General features: G+C 49.4%; 1 protein-coding gene across 1 annotated transcript in view; it reads left to right on the forward strand.

Moving 5' to 3' along the window:
* The window catches only part of AHCYL2 (adenosylhomocysteinase like 2), a 64,149-nt gene that overhangs the window by 20,990 nt on the left and 26,265 nt on the right, over positions 1-16,894 (forward strand). The window lies entirely within an intron of this gene.

Here is a 16,894-nt window from a genome sequence, read left to right on the forward strand (position 1 = left end):
TGAAGTGAGTGCCCAGGGAAATAACCATAATTCTGTATACACTTCTGTATTTTATATGCATTTAACATAAAAAATCTGCTATAAAGGAGATAAAAATTGCTTTCGGTCCCCAGAACCAAAACAGCTGGGGAATTTTGACCAAGCTCAAATTTCTCATTTTCCCCTTCTTGGCAGAGATCTCCCAGCTCCTGCTGCTGCTCCCTGTGCCCAGCTGAGCCCCTGGGGTGGGATGAGGGATCCCAGTGCCAGAACAATTCCTGCTGCAGCTGGAGCAGTGTGGAGAGAGCCATGGGTGCTGTTTGAGTGAGATTTCATCTGATGTAAAATCTCAAAGTGTCCCTGGACAGGGCTTGGAGCAGCCTGGCATGGTGGAGGTGGTCCCTGTGTGTGGCACAGGGGTGGAACTGGATCCCTTCCAACCCAAATTCCTGGCTGAGATTCCATAAAAACTGTTATTTATTATTATTTGTGTGTCTGAAAAACCCTTCACCCTCTTTTTGCACCTTGATGCAGCCTGCAGGACTTTATTCAGATATCTGAGACAAGCAGATATCATCACTCAGAACAAGGACCAGAGGTTTTCTCTTCCAGCTGGAGCACTGAGCTGAGATCCCACCTGGTGCAGCTTTTCCCTTCCTGTGCCTCTCTGCCCACTCCTCCAGCAGCCTGGCCTCTCCACCTGCTTTTTACAGCCCCCACACTTTGGCTTCCTCAGCCTTTTGCTGCCATTATCTCCGTGGGTTTCCCTGAAGGGCGAGGACATTCTTCATTAAATCTGCTGCTCCTTACAACTCCGTGCCTCTCAAATTGCTCCTTGCAGTTTTCCCTCCTGCCACACTCATTAAATCCCATTTTCTGAGCTCTTGGGAGCGCTGTGAGGACAGGCCCAGCTCTGGGGTTCAGCTGCATGAAAAGGAGCTGCAGCACCTTTTGTGAAGGGCTCAGGTGCTGCTGCAAATTCCAAAGGCTTTTCACTTCTTGGGAATGATTGTTTTATTGCCTCTGCACGGGGAAGCTGAAATGGGGAGAGGAGGGGACCTGGAGGAGGTGATGCTGCCTGTTGAGCCTTTGGGAGAATCCATTTGGATTTCTGAGGAGAAAATCCATTAGAATCGTTAAGAGGGAAGCTCTGAAAGTGCCATAAACACGGAATAAAATGCACTCTCAGCTGGGGAGGGGGTCTGTGCAAAGCTGTGAGGATCAGCAAGGCCAGGGGCAAATCCTGCACCTGGCATGGGCAATTCCAGATCCAGATCCAGGCTGGAGATGGAGGGATGGGAACAGAACTGGGAGAGGGACCTGGAGCTGCTGCAGGGCTGGGGGAGCTGGGAATGTTCCCTGGAGCAGGGAAGGCTCCAGGGAGAGCTGGGAATGTTCCCCTGGAGCAGGGAAGGCTCCAGGGAGAGCTCCCAGCACATTGCAGGGCCTGCAGGGGCTCCAGCAGAGCTGCAGAGGGACTGGGGACAAGGCCTGCAGGGACAGCACACAGGGAATGGCTCCCACTGCCAGAGGGCAGCCATGGGTGGCATCTTGGCAATGAGGAATTCCTGCCTGGGCTGGCATTGCCAGAGCAGCTGGGGCTGCCCCTGATCCCTGCAGTGCCCAAGGCCAGGCTGGAGCAGCCTGGGATGGTGGCATTGGAATGGGATGGGCTTGAAGGGCCCTTCCCACCCAAACCATTCTGGGATTTGGGACACTCAGAATCCATCCCCAGGGATTTTTATGGAAGCTGGGGATGGCAAAGGGAAGGGAGACCCTTCCTGGAGTGCTGAGGTTCCCAGTGAAGCCCCCAGATCCCAAAATCCCTTCCTAGAGAGGAGTCGGGGTGGGGATGGATCCAATGGCAGCTGGGAGAGCTGGGAATGGAGGGAATTCCCTGGAGAGGGAGCCTGGGGTGGGATTTTGGGAAGGGATTCCCAGAGCAGCTGGGGCTGCCCCTGATCCCTGCAATGGCCAAGGTTGGGCACTGGGGCTGGAGCAGCCTGGGACAGTGGAGGTGTCCCTGCCATGGCTGGGGTGGCACTGGAGGGGACTTTGGGGTCCCTTCCCACCCAAACCATTCCGGGATCCCTCCCATCCCCATTTATCCCAAGCAGATCCTTTAAATTATTCTGCTGCTCCTGAGTCAGCCATTTCATGGATGACAAATCCCTGACTTCCAAAATCCTGGAAATAAAGCAGGTTTGGGCAGCGTGCAAGTCCAGAAAATCCTTTTGTTTTTAAAGACCATACCCAGTCCATACAACCCTTTTTGTTTTAAAGACAGGAGCCCAGAGGATTCCCAGGTAAAACAGCAGCTGGGATGGATTTTTCCAAGATATTCCCTCTCCCAGCCCCTTCTCCAGCAGAATGTGACTAATGCTGTGTTAATTAATGCATGTTAATTATCCCTGTTCATACGTGCTGTTCCCAACCCCTGCTTTTTATAAACCCTGCACATTCCAGCGGGGGCTGGGGTTGTCTCCCAAAACTCCTCAGGGATCTCAGGATTCCTTCTGCCCCCACTGGGACCTGCCTGGTCAGCAAATAATGATTTCAGTTAATTTGGGCTAAATCAGGTTGGGAACACCCAAAAACCCTTCCCTGGGCAGACTGGAGGAGCTGGGAACTTCCCTGGAGGTGTTTCAGGTGGTGGCATCAGCACTTTGGGCTGTTTGCATCCCAAAAAAGGGAGATTTGAGCATCTTTTCCATAAATCAAGGGAATGATGATAAGTTCAGTGTGTTACAGTGAGAAAAACGCTGAATTTAGCTTTGAGCAGTGATTTTTTGGTGGAGAACTGAACGTGGAGCACCTGCTTGGTTTTCAGAGTGATTTTTTTTCCCTAATTATTGTCTGTTAGTACACAAAGGGGGGATGGGTGAGCGGAGCAGATGGGAGGAAACCAGATTGGAGTGGGACCACGGGATGCAGGGAAGCTGGAAAAGGACACCAAGTGCTGCTGGAAACTCTGGGTGCACAGTCATTGTCACTGATGCCTGAAATTCAGCAAGGCTGGGAACAGATTCTGCCTGAAATAATTCCGCTGTAATTGACATAATTCACATCATCCATGCCTCTTTTGGAACCCTCAGTCCATACAGAGGCAGTGCCACGCTGCTGTCACCCCCGTGGATCCCATTCCCGGGCGTGGGAGGGAATAACTCAGCTTTTCCTTGGGAGCTGTCAGCCCTTCCAGGGGGAGGCTCGTTAGTAATCCCTCATTAGGCTCATTTTAAGGCTCTCTCACGGATTTTAACGCCCTCCTTGATCTTTTAATACTCGTGAAAAAGCCTTAATTGATTCACCTGCCTCTCTCATTCCCTTTGGGTTTATCAGGCTGTGGTTATTAATCCCATTGGAGCCCTCCAGGATGGCTCTTGCATAATTCCAGGGATAATTTCCTTGGAATTTATCCTTTATCCTCGAGTTTCAGTGTGTCCCTGCTTGGGTTTGCTTAAATAAGTGTGGGTTGCTCTGTGTTTTCCCAACTCAGCAGGAGAGGAGGTCGGAATGGGAATAAATGCCAGACTTTGCTGCCACAGGTGGGAAGGGGAGCAAGGGAATGGGATGGAAAATGCCCATAAATCCCTGTAAATGGGTGGGAATGTGCTGCAGGGTTCCTTTCCCAGAGCTGGAGAAAGGCAGGAGAGGGCTGGTGGATTTTCCATCCCTGCAAGTGCCCAAGGCCAGGCTGGAATGGGTTTGGAGCACCCTGGCACAGGGGAATTGCCCCACCCATGGCAGGGGCAGTGGGATGAGCTTTGGTCCCTTCCCACCCAAACCATTTAAGGGTTAAAATGGAAAATCTCTCCAAATTTGTGAGAAAGCTGGGGCAGATTTGTCCTCCAGAGCAATCCAGCTATTTGAAAATAAATCTGAATAGTCAAATAATACACTTTTCCCCAAAATCCTGTTTTGAGACAGTCAAGGAGACTCAGTTTAGGGTGGATTTGGGCATCACCAGTACTCAGTGATGAGGAGCCAGCACTGGGGATGAGGAGGGGAGGACACCAGGTGGAACATTCCTGACTTTGGGAATCCCTTGGAGCCCAGGAAAATGAACATTCACAGCTTTTCACAGCTTTTCCAGGCTCTCTGTGCTCCCAGGAGCATTTTGGGCTCTCTCAGCTCTGGGGTCTGGCACAGCCTCTGGGTGCTGAGTGAATAAAACCCCCCAATTAACAGCTCTTAATTGTGCTTGTCACACTCCATTCCACTCAGGAATTAACCTGGGGAAAGCACGGGATTTCCAGTCATTCCTCCCCTCCCTCTCTGTGCTTGGTTTTATTCCCCCTCAATAATCCCAAATTAATAACTGAGTTTGTATTTCATATTTTATCCCTGCTCCGTCCTTTTCCTCTGGGTGCAGGGGAAAGTCATGAGGATCTGTAAAATTCCATTATTCATTCCCAGGGCTGATTCCCATGCTGGAATATTTTAAAAACGTCCTTAATGGCTGTTTTGTCCTTAATGGCAAAAAGACATTCCCAGTGTAAAAAAACACCAGCCTAGGTCGGGTTTCAGCTTTGCTTCAGCACAGGAAGGGGACATAAATTGAATTATTTGTAATTTCTGCAAGCACCAAAAGATTTGGATCTTAAAAACAGAGATTTGTGTAAGTCACAAGGAATGGAAAGGATCCAATCCTGATTTAAATTGGTTTAAAATACAAAAATAAATTTTAAAACAGTGGATAAGTTTCAGAGCAGTCCTGATTAGAGGGCCTGGAGGGACAGCACACAGGGAATGGCTCCCACTGCCAGAGGGCAGCCATGGGTGGCATCTTGGCAATGAGGAATTCCTGCCTGGGCTGGCATTGCCAGAGCAGCTGGGGCTGCCCCTGATCCCCGCAATGCCCAAGGAAAGGTTGGAGCACCCTGGGATCATGGACTCCATGTCAGGGGGGAGAAACTTCTGAAATTTGGGGTTTAAAACCCAAAATAAGCCAGGGGGTGACAGAATGGGGACTCACTGAGGGTAAAAAGGGGGGAGATTGGTCCAGTTTGGAGCTTTGGCCTTGGGAGAGGAAATCCTCACATCCCTCAGCTGGGAACATCCATGGAAATCTCCGAGGGATTCAGGAAGTCCTTCAGGGATTGGGGAAGGAGCTGGGGCGGGGTTGGAGTAAAATCTGTGAGGAATTTTATCAGGATTTAATGGGAAAAAGTGCTCTGAGAACTCCTGGATCTGCAGGGGCTGAACCCTCAGAGTAAACTGGGGATGAGCCCTTGGAATAAACTGGGGATGGACCCTCGGAATAAACTGGGGATGAACCCTTGGAATAAACTGGGGATGAACCCTTGGAATAAACTGGAGATGAACCCTTGGAATAAACTGGAGATGAACCCTTGGAATAAACTGGGGATAAACCCTTGGAATAAACTGGGGATGAACCCTTGGAATAAACTGGAGATGAACCCTTGGAATAAACTGGAGATGAACCCTTGGAATAAACTGGAGATGAACCCTTGGAATTTTGGGTGGGTTTGTTTTTATCCACCACGCACTGGAATTAAGCCTGGCTTAACGAGGCCTGGCTTAGTGCACATTTGAGCAGTATTAATGAGGGAATGGGTTTCTTCTCCGTGTTCCAGCTGTTCTGATCCTTCCCTTGGATCTCCTTTGCTCTGGTGTTCCCAAGTGGTGACAAACTCGAGGGAAAAGCTGGGTTTGTGTCCCCAGTCCTTAATCTGGGATTTGAAGGGTTTTTCCCTCCCCTCTGAGACCCCACAACTTCATTCCCATGGGAATGAGGCAGCTCAGGGAGCCTGGGCTGTCCTTCCCTGATCCAGGGACTCCTCATTACACCAAGCTGCACTGATTAGAGCTCTGCTCATTAACTCCATTTCCCTTTAGCTGGGAGCTGGAGCCACCCCTCCCCTCTGGCTGTGGGGACAGTCCCCAGTGTCACCGAGCTGCTCAGGGAGAGGTTTGGTTTCCAGCAGGGACATTGGGAATCAGGAATCAGGAATTCATGAGGTAGCTCCGAGCATCTCAGGGAGGCTGTTCCATCCCAAACACCCAAATCTGGGTCGGTGCTGGAGCAGGGCAGGGTTTCCTCACCAGCTTTTGGGTTTTGGAGAGCTTCCCTGGGATGAGAGCTGTGGAGCCATGGAATGGTTTGGGTGGGAAGGGACCTTCAAGCCCGTCCCATTCCAGCTCCTGGTGACACCTTCCAGCTTCCAAACCCTGTCCTTGCCGTGGCAGGGGTGGCACTGGGTGGGCTCTGAGGTCCCTTCCCACCCAAACCATTCCAGGATTCCGTGGGCTTCCAGCAGAAATTCCACCTCCCGCAGACCAGGCTGCTCAGCCACGCTGGCTGGGCTCTGTGTGTCCCTTGTTTATTCCAAACATGGAATTCACCATTTCTGGCCACAGCCTCCTCCTCCTTAGCCAGGGACACTTAAACCAAAGTCTTGATTTATAATTGGATTTCATTTTTTAGTTCTTCTCTTCCTCTTGCCACCACACATCAAAGCCTGAGGAAAGCTCCCAGCTCTCTCCCAAACTTCCATCTCTGATTCTTGTCCCGGTGATCCACTTCCATGGCTCTCTCCAAAGTTCTCCAGACCCTTCTCCTGGTGCTCCAGCCCTGCTCCATTCCCTGCCCTGGGCACGCTCCAGGCCTTGTGAGGGTCCCAGGATTTGAGATGGGGCCTCCCCAGTGCTGGATTTTCTGGAATTCCAAGGGAAGGGGAGAGCTCCTGGGCGAGCTGTGGCTGGAACCCTTGGTGGGAACACCAGGACACCAGACAGGGACAACCCCCCACCTGCCATCCAGGGACAGGCTCTGCATCCCTCCCCAATCTCCCATTCCCCAGCAGCCCATGGCCTCTGCAGGTGGAAGAAATCCCTACAAATGCCTGATCATGGCTACTCCTCAAAGCTTCTCTGGTTTCTGCCGTTTTCCTCCATCCACGCGAACGCTGGGATTTCCCACAGGCTCTCCCAGCCGTGGCTGCTCCCTCTCTGGTTTCTGCTGTTTTCCTCCATCCATTAAAATGTTGGGATTTTCCTCAGGTTCTCACTCCCAGTCGTGGCTGCTCCTCACAGCCCCTCGGGTTTCTGCTGTTTTCCTCCATCCATGCAAACGTTGGGATTTTCCCGCAGGCTCTCGCTCCCCCTCGTGCCTGCGTGGGGCTCCTGCAGCCTCCGGGCTGGAATTCCTCCCATCCCCTCCTTCCTCCAGCAGCCCGGCTTTGATCCCATCCTTCTGTCACGGCTTTCAGCACGGATGGCAGTCCCTGTATTTTTGAGGATTTGGGCAATAATTCCTAATTCTTGTTCTCCAGTCAGGGCTTTAATCCCGTTCAACCTCTGAATATTGAGAATTTTATATTTACTGAGGTTTTGAATTGTTGTTTGCTCTGGAATTCAACCCTAATTGATTTATTAGTCAAAGTAGGGTTTAAAAGCTTTTCCTAATTGTTCTCTCTTTTCCCGGAGCCGGGATTTGGAGCAGCTTTTCCAAGCAGATCACTGCTGGTATTTCATCAATATTTTGATAATAAACATTGGTTTGAGTCAGGGAATTGGAAATCACCATCCACAGGGAGTTAAAGGTTGGGGAGCATCAGGGTTCGGTGTTTTCAGGGATCGTGGTAGGGAAGGAGGAAAATCCTGATTTCCTCATTCTGACCTAAAGCTGCATCTCATCTAAAACTTCAAAGGAGCCTAAATATTCATCATCCACATTTTTTAGTTTGTTTTTTTTTTTTTCCTAAAATAAGGTTGTAGAGCCCAGATGGGAAGCGATGGGAACACACCACTAGTGCTGAAATTCCTGATCTGAGGTATTATCCCAAACTGGAAAGGTTTGCAATGGAAAATGGAAACAACTTGGGGTTTAATACATTGGAATGTTTTGTGGGATCAAACTTCCCCGGAAAGTCTCAGGGGATCAGGTCCAGCAGGGCCACCTGGAGCAGGCTGGCCCGGCCCAGATCCCATCAGCTGTTGGATTTCTCCAAGGATGGAGCCTCCATGGCATGTCCCTGTGCCTGAGCAGTGTCACCCTCCCAGGAAAACTGGGAATTTCTCGTGTCCCTGTTTGTCCCTGTTTGTCCCTGCTGGCTCTTGCCCACTCTGGGTCACCACTGAGGAGATCCTGGCTTTGTCCTCCCTCTCCTCAGGTTTTGGCACCATCCAGGTCCTCTTGTGCTGCGGTGTCCTCGCTCCAGGCTGAGCATTCCCAGCTTCTCCAGGGATGCTCCCCTCCCCTGGCCACCACCATGGTCCTGCCCTGGGCTTGCTCAGGTTCCTCTCCTGTCCTGGGATGCCCAGCACTGGACACAGAGATGGGGACAGGGACAGGGGACACGGGTGGCTTCTGTGAGAAGCTTCCAGAAACCCCAGATTGAACCCACCACTGGCTGGGGCTGGATCCTTCAGGGGTGGCAGGAGCAATTCCTGAAGGACTGACCTCACGGAAAGGGGATCCAGGCTGGAGTGATTCCTGAAGGACTGAGCCCATGGATAAAGGGATCCAGGCTGGAGCAGTTCCTGAAGGATTGACCCCATGGATAAAGGGATCCAGGCTGGAGCAGTTCCTGAAGGACTGAGCCCATGGATAAAGGGATCCAGGCTGGAGCAGTTCTTGAAGGACTGACCCCATGGATAAAGGGATCCAGGCTGGAGCAGTTCCTGAAGGACTGAGCCCATGGAGAAGACACTGGAGAAGTTCCAGGGAAGGTTTAGGTTGGATATTGGGAAATTCCTTCCTGGAAGGATTTGTCCATCGCTGGCACAGCTGCCCAGGGCAGGGCTGGAGTCCCCATCCCTGCAGGGATTTCAGAGCCACCTGGATGTGGCACTTGGGGACAGGGTCAGTGGTGGCCTTGGCAGGGCTGGGTTGGACTCCATGGTCTCCAAAGGCTTTTCCTACCTCAATGATTCCACGTTTTCCATGGAGGAAAGAATGCCCAGTGTGCAAGGACCGTGAGAGCTCTGGGAATCCTTTGGCTCCCTGGGAATATCCATGCAGTGCAAATCCCACATTTCCTTTTTCCTGGCACAAATTAAACTTGGTGTTCTTGGAGATGGGAATGGGATGGTCCCAAGGCAGCAGTGACCGGAAACTTCTTTCCATCTGGAAGGGTGAGCTGCCAACAGTGGGAAAATACCACCCCAAATTTAACAAAATCCCAGATATTCCCACCCCAAAAATAACAAACTCCCACACATTCCCAACAGAAAATGGGAATTCCAAAGGAGAAGAAGAAGTGGAAGTGCTCCCAGCCCCACCTTCACCCTGGCACTGACAACAGTCCAAAGAGGGCTCAGAAAGCTTTTCCATGGAAATGTGGAATTTTGAGTGAATTTCGGTTAGGATGAAACCTCAGCTCAGACCTTCATCCCGCAGAGGGGCAGGATTGTGTTTGTATCCCGGTCTGCTTGTGGAATTGTGCAGGAGATCCCTTTCCCAATGTTCCTTCCTGTCCTGTCTGCTCAGCAGAGGGAGCTGCAGCCCTTCCAGCGGCTCCGTGTCCCTGCTCTTATCCTTTAAAAGCGTTCACTGTGGAACGTGGAGCTCATTCCGAACGGGATCCATCCTTTAGAAGAATTCCTCTTGCAATGTGGAGCTCACTCCGAACGGGATCCATCCTTTAGAAGAATTCCTCTTGCAATGTGGAGCTCATTCTGAACCGGATCGATTCTTTAAAAGCATTCCCCTTGGAATTCAGAGTTCATTCCAAACTGGATGGATCCTTTAGAAGAATTCCTCTTGGAATGTGGGCTTCATTCTGAACAGGATCCATCCTTTAGAAGAATTCCTCTTGGAATGTGGAGCTCATTCTGAACGGGATCCATCCTTTAGAAGAATTCCTCTTGGAATGTGGATCTCATTCCGAACTGGGTCGATCCTTTAGGAGAATCCCCCTTGAAATGTGGAGCTCACTCTGAACCGGATCCATCCTTTAGAAGAATCCCCCTTGGAATGTGAATCTCATTCTGATCTGGATCCTTTAGGAGAATCCCCCTTGGAATGTGGAGCTCATCGGAACCAGATGGATCTGGAGCTGAGCTTTGCTCAGGATTTGAGGCATCCCTGCTCTCTTTGGGTTGAGGCTGCAGGAATTTTGGTGGTGCCCAGTGAAATCCTCAGTGCTGGAAGCCTCCAGGTCTAAATCCCGGGGACATCACTGCCGGATTCACGGGGATGTTGGAATTTTGGGGACGCCGGGCTGGGATCATCAGCGGGTGATGGATGGACACGTCCTGCGTGCCACAGCCAGGCTGTTCCTGACTCGAACACTGAGCACAGCTGGGCTCAGTGGGAAATCAGGGCTGTGAAAACGGGCTGGATCTGAGCCCTGCCAGGGTTTGGGATTTGGAGCAGGAATGAGGAACCCGTCACTGCTCTGAGCGTGAGCCTGGATCCTGAGGGGACCTCTGTGTGGGACACCTGTCCCTGAGGGCTCTGTGAGCTGTGGGGCTGGGCTGGTGCATCCCAGTGCATTCCAGTGCATCCCAGTGCATTCTCAGTGCATCCCAGTGCATCCCAGTGCATCCCAGTGCACTCCCAGTGCATCCCAGATGTGAGTGTGGAGGGACTCGCCGTGGGAGATGTGGGACGGCGGCGCCGGCGCGTTCCAGCTGCCCGAGTGGATGGTGAGTGACTGACCCGCTGCCTTTAACCAGCTGAATTCCTGCTGAGAACTTCGGGAGGTTCGTGTCCAGCTTTTAGCTGGAATGAGGCTCGTTAAGGTGGGAGATTAACGAGCATCATCGTGCATGAATGAATTGCCTCGTTAATAACGGCCAAGATTATCCCTCCGGTCACCCCAAATCCGTTGTATTCACAACCAATTTTTATAGGAATATGAGAAGGACTTGGAGAACCCACAGCATGTCCCAGAGATTTGGAATTTCATCTCAGGTCCACCTTTTCACCTTACTTTTCAGCAATTTACATTCTGCTGTCAGAATAAAACCTCTAAAACTTCCAGACACCCTCCAGGGCAACAAGCACTCTTCATTTGAGTGGGTAAAGAGTTTAGAATGGATCCCAAATATTAAATCCACTTTTCCCTCCTTCTCCACTGGAAAGAATTCCCAAAGCAGCTGAAAATAAAATGACATAGCTCCAAAAGCCAGGCAGGGTTTGGAAGGCAGAATTCCCTGTCTGTGTCCCCTGGGGTTTGTCAGTGTCCTGTGGCCCAAAATTGGACCAAAATTTGTTATTTCTTCCTATATTTCTGCTCACATCTCCAATTTCTGGATTTGAAGTTGTCCTTCCTGGTAGTTCTTCTAAAAATACTTGGACCAATGTGATAAAAAGTTGGAATTCTGGTGCTCCTGCAAAGGAATTTGATTTTATTTACAAATATTGTCCATGCATTGGATTCAGACATCATTATTCCTTTTTATATCCATCTTTACGTTCCATGCTATCCCTTTCTTAATTTTGTGGATTTTATTGTAAAATTCCAGGTTATTCTGCCTCTCACTCATTTTTTGTGACACAGTTCTTTCAGCCTTCCCCCAAATTTAACATATTTTTATCAACAGTCAGGAAAGAATTTTGCATTTTAGGGTTATCAGTAACAAACTTTGCATCATTCACAACGTGGATTTTTCTTTGTAAAAACGTGGAGTTTTCCTTAAAAACAAAACCTCTTCCTGTGGGTTCTGTAATTTTTCCATTATGGATTCGGTGCTTCTGAGATGGGGGTCAGATGGCAAAAACTTTATTTAAATAGACTTTTTTCATTCTTATTGCTTTAATAATTTCCTTTTTCAGCGCAGTTTTATGATTTCATGGATGGTTTAAAGCTGCTGTGGCATCAAATCCATCTCCAAAGGGCTCCAGAGGGTCATGTCCTGCAGCGCCGTTTTTAATCAGGATTTTAACTCGTCTCATTTGCATTTTATGGGGTTCCTCGGGTCAGCGTGGGCGGGAGCAGCCACATTTCGAGAAATAATTAGCCCGAGCTCTAAATTGCTCATTATCTTTAAGGTCATTATTCCAAAGAGTCTTTTAGGTCTTAATGTTCTTGCTGAGTCCCTGTTTTTACATCCGCCTTTTATTATTAACCAAATATTGGAAAGTTGTATTAGTAGTGAATAACAACAACAACAACAATAATAATATAATATAGAATATATTATAATAATAATATAGTATATAATAATATATAGAATAGAATAGAATAGAATAGAATAGAATAGAATAGAATAGAATAGAATAGAATAGAATAGAAATGATAATAGCAATAATAATAATAACAACAATAATAACAATAATAATTCCTTTGGATTGCTTCTTGGGAAAGCAGCTTAAAATATGAGTTCTCCCATATTTTGGGACTCTGATGGAATCACAGAATCCCTGAAGCTGGAAAATCCCTCTGAGCCCATGGAGTCCAAGCACTCCCAGCCCTCCCCAGGCCACCACTGCCCCACGTCCCCAAGTGCCACATCCACAGGGCTTTGAAATCCCTCCAGGGGTGGGGGCTCAAACCTCCCTGGGCAGCCTTTTCCAGGGCTGGACAGCCTTTTCCATGAAGGAATTTCCCCAGAATCCCAGCTGGACCCCCTGAACGCCCTCAGCAGTCAGGGAATGACTCCGTGTGCCGTTGTGGGAGGAGCTGTGGGATCCCTCAGGGTGGGGTGTCCTGGCAGGTGGTGACTCCACAGGGATTTTCCAGCTCCAGCTGCTGAGATCCCACATTTTAATGTGGAAATAACCAATTTCCTCTTTTTCCTGTTTTTTGTGGGATTGTGCCCAAAAGAGCTGGGATGGCCCAGGGGACCCATTCCGCTGCTGAGGGAGGAGATTTCTCTCTTCCTTGTCCTCCCTGTTGTCCCCACTGGAAGTGCCTGGGTTGGGGATTTCTGTTCTCTTCTTTGAAGGATTTCTCCTCCCTGCTCCCACCAATTCCAAGGGATTCTCTGGATCCCTGGCAGTGCCCAAGGCCAGGCTGGATATTGGGGTTCCCTGGGGGACAGTGGGAGGTGTCCCTGCCATGGCAGGGGTGGCACTGGAGGGGCTCTGAGGTCCCTCCCAACCAGAATTCCACCATTCCATGATCCAGCACTGGGCTTGATGCCTTGAGAATCTGCCCTAGGGCAGAGGCTGGGCAGAGTTCCAGAATAAAGCAGGGATTCATTCACAGGATCTCCTGCATGGCTGCACCTTGGGCAGCAGCAGAGCCCAGCCAGGGCTGCACCCAAGATGAACCAAAACGGCCCCAAAATGCACGAGCGCTGCCGGGGTCTCTCCCTGGGATCAGCTCTGCTCCATTTGCACCTTGCAGTTCATTGTCCCATTGCAGCTTTAGCCCAGGCAGTCCCACCCTGCTTGTTTTTCTCTCTCCAGCCCGCGGGGTTTGTGCTCCTGGGCTGAGATGTTTTTCCACTGGGAAAAGACTTCCCAGGAACTTTGACACTGAGCAGTGGCAATTCTTCAAGGCCACTGCCTTGTCCTGCTGTTCCATCCATAAAACAATGGATTTTAACTCATTCCACGCAGAAATTTAAATTCCCAGCTTCTTGGCAGGTGGATTTGGAAGCTCCAGCAATGCTGGAGAGCTTGTGCTGCTCCCTCAGAAAACTCTTGTTTTCTCCTTTTGTTCCCAAAAAAAAAAAAAAATCCATGGCCAAGAAGCAATTAAAGACACTCAGAACAAAACATCTACTGGGATTGAGCGTAGTTCTCTCTGGTTTTATTTGACTGACCCAGATTGACACAGAAATGACAAAATAATTCCTGAGCTCTGGGGTGGAGATGAAGCAAAAGTTCTTATTTTTAGCATTTTTATTGAATATTGTTCCTTAATCTTAATGTGTTAGACTCGACCTTCATTGAGGGAAAAAAAAGGTGTTTTTTTCTCAGGAAAAGCCTTTGGATTTAAGTAACTTGGTGTGAAAACCTGCTGGAAAAGGAGTTTGTGCTTTGGTGTTACCATAAAATTTTATGATGTTAACATAAAGGCTTTGAGTTGACTTACACTGAGCTGAAGTCATGTGTCCCTTAGGATTTTGCAGGAGAAGATTCATGGATAATGTGGGAAAAGGAAAATTTACCTGAAAAAACACAACTAGAGCTGCAATATCAAGTGAGAAAAGCAATGCTGAACCCAGGTTCTTATTCCCTGAGATATTTCCACACTGGAAATAATTCATATTTCCATTTTTCACAGTTTTCAGTCATTTTACAACTCCGGAATTTTGTGGGATTTCCCCTCCTTTTTTCCCCCATCCATTCCTCCAGGAGTTGCTTTCAGTAGCTCAGGAATTTTTGCTCTTTTAGTGGATTCCTTGAAGTTTCCCCTGGAGATGGAAATGCCATAGAAGGAACATTCTGGGGAAGGAATTTTCCCTGGCAGTGTTTTCCATCCTTGGGACAACTGTTGAGCAGCAGGATCAGATCTGACCTGGTGTAAATCTGGTGTAAATCAGATGTACAGAAAGAATCGGGGCTGGGGGAGCTTTTTATTCCATGTTCAGTCAGAATTGGTGCTGAGGAGAAATCAGTGGTGCCCCGCTGCTTCCCAGATCCCTTTTCCTTGGAATCACAGAGTGGAATCACGGGACGGGTTGGCTTGGAGGAGACCTCAAAGCCCCACCAACCTCTGCCAGTGCCTCAGCACCCTCATTTTTCCCATTTTTTCTTCCTTGGATCATCTCTTCCCACCTAAAAAGCTGTGGAATGAGCAGACACCGTGCAGGACAATAATTTTAATTCTGATTTAGCAGCTGGTGTTGTTATCCAAGGAGTTTATCCCTGATAATTTCTTACCTGAGATAATTCCCATAAAAACACCTCAACATCCTGCCCAGAGAAGCCGTGGTGCTCCATCCCTGAAGTGTCCAAGGTTGGAGCAACATGGGATGGTGGGAGGTGTGGGGTGGAACTGGGTGGGATTTAAGGTTCCTTCCAACCCAAACCATTCCACGATTCCATAATTCCCAAAGGATTGGAACAACACGGGGATGGGTGTTGGAGTCTGGACCCTTCCAAGGACAAACTCTGCCCTGGTTGCCGTGGGGGACACAGCGAGGAGTGGGATAATTAAAATAATAATAATTAAAAAGCACTTTGCCATCCAACAACCGCCCCTGTTGTTTTAGTTGCTCATTAGTTAATTTCCTTCTAACGAGGCTCCGTTAACGCAATCATCTGACATTGGGGGGAAAGGGAGAGAGAGCGGGGAGGGGAGGACTTGAGTTAAAGGAGCTTAATTAGCGAGTTAATTATAGCGAGCAGGGAAATGTTCTGGTTACATAAATAAGGCATTGTTATGCACACAGCAGCCAGGCCACGCTCAGAACAGGTCAGGGAACGCTGTAATTCCACACAAAACACAGGCAGGAATTGTTTGTCGGGACGCCTCATTAAGTCCCGGGGTCTGCCAAAAAAACAAAAAAACAAAACAACAAAAAAAAAGAGTCTGAAAATCCAACTGGTTCCCTTGGCTCCCCCCTGGCCGCGGTGAAACCGGAGCGGGCGGGACCGGGACGGGCTGAGGATATAAACGGGGTCGGGCATTCCCTGCTCCGTTCGGAGCGAGCCGCGCCCGGGCAAGGCCACCATGCCCAACAAGAAGAAATACAACGTCAACGGGGAGCCAACGGGCATGAAGGCCCAGGTGAGGGCACCCTTGGGGACCACAGTAATGGGTTTTCTACTCAAAAGCGCGATAGTTTCTCTGCTACCTCGCTCTTCTTCCTCCTCTCCTTGCTGCGTCCACCCAGTCACTTATTCCTGGAGCTCCTTGGTTGGAGAAAATCCCAATTTCTGGAGAGCTTCCCTTAATTTTCTCTTGGGAGCGATGAAGAGTCAAGGCAAACACATTGCTCCGTGGTTGTTCTGTCTGGAGGAGTTGGTGGGGTCGGCACGGGGAAATTTTCCAGGAAAATCTTGGAAAAGGAGACCTTTTTTGCACGGAGAAGTGGCTCAAGGTGGCTCTTTGTGATGGAAACCCCAGGTCAGATGAGCAGCGGCTCATTTGGAATGGAAAGGTGAAACCTCACCTGCATTAACCCCTTGTGCCCCTGCAGGTGAGGTTTTCCACTGGGAATCGTTTGTTCCTGCTGGAAGTGGAAAGCAGGAGCTCTTGTGTCACTTCGGAGCAGCTTGGGCTCATAAATCCAAGGAGCTGCATCTCTTCAAGGCTCCACAGCTTCTCCTTGGGGCTGTTGCCTTCAGAGGTGTTTTGGTGGGAGCCGACCGAGCCAAATCTTTCTTTTCATCCCATCTGGAACATTCCCATCTTCCCAGCCCGGCTGGAACATGGCTCTTGTGGGTTTGGCAGGTTTGGAGCAGCCTGGCATAGGAGAAGGTGTCCTATAGAACTGGATGATCTATAAGGTCCCTTCCAACCCAAACCACTCCAGGACCGTGTGAAATTCCCTTTTTGCCCACTCTCTCCTTTAATCCTAAATGATTAAACCCAAAGAACGTCGGCCAACACAAGCCAAAAGCAGATCTGAGCCCTGACCTGGCCCTTTCCTGAATTTCCCTTTCCTGGAGCTTCCTTCACCTCCTGGCTGTCTCAGCTGAAGCTGAACCCAGCTCGTGGCAGTGTTTAAGGGGTTTAAACCATACAGGGTTTATTTGAGTCTGGTTCTAATTCTGCCTGAGTCGGTTCAGGACTACTTTTGCTTCGTCGTTTACTTGGTTTTGGATGTGTGAGGGCTCAGGGAGCTCTGAATTACCAAGATCACGGCATTGTGTGAAAAGTTGTGCTCAGTGTCCTTGAAGAGGTGATGCAGGAAAGGAAAATGTGAATTTAACCCAAATTATTCCCCCTTTGTTAGAATCTCTGCGTGTCTCCAGCTCCGCTTCACGCCAATAACCTCCTCCTGTGATGGAGCTGCTCAGCCGTGGAGGGATTTGTTCTAAATTAAGGGAAGAAAAAGGACAAAAAAGAGAAGTTATTTCAGGCCAGCAGCTTCTTAGAGGAGG

Source organism: Melospiza georgiana, chromosome 4, assembly GCF_028018845.1.
Source record: "Melospiza georgiana isolate bMelGeo1 chromosome 4, bMelGeo1.pri, whole genome shotgun sequence".
NCBI classification, from domain to species: Eukaryota; Metazoa; Chordata; class Aves; order Passeriformes; family Passerellidae; genus Melospiza; species Melospiza georgiana.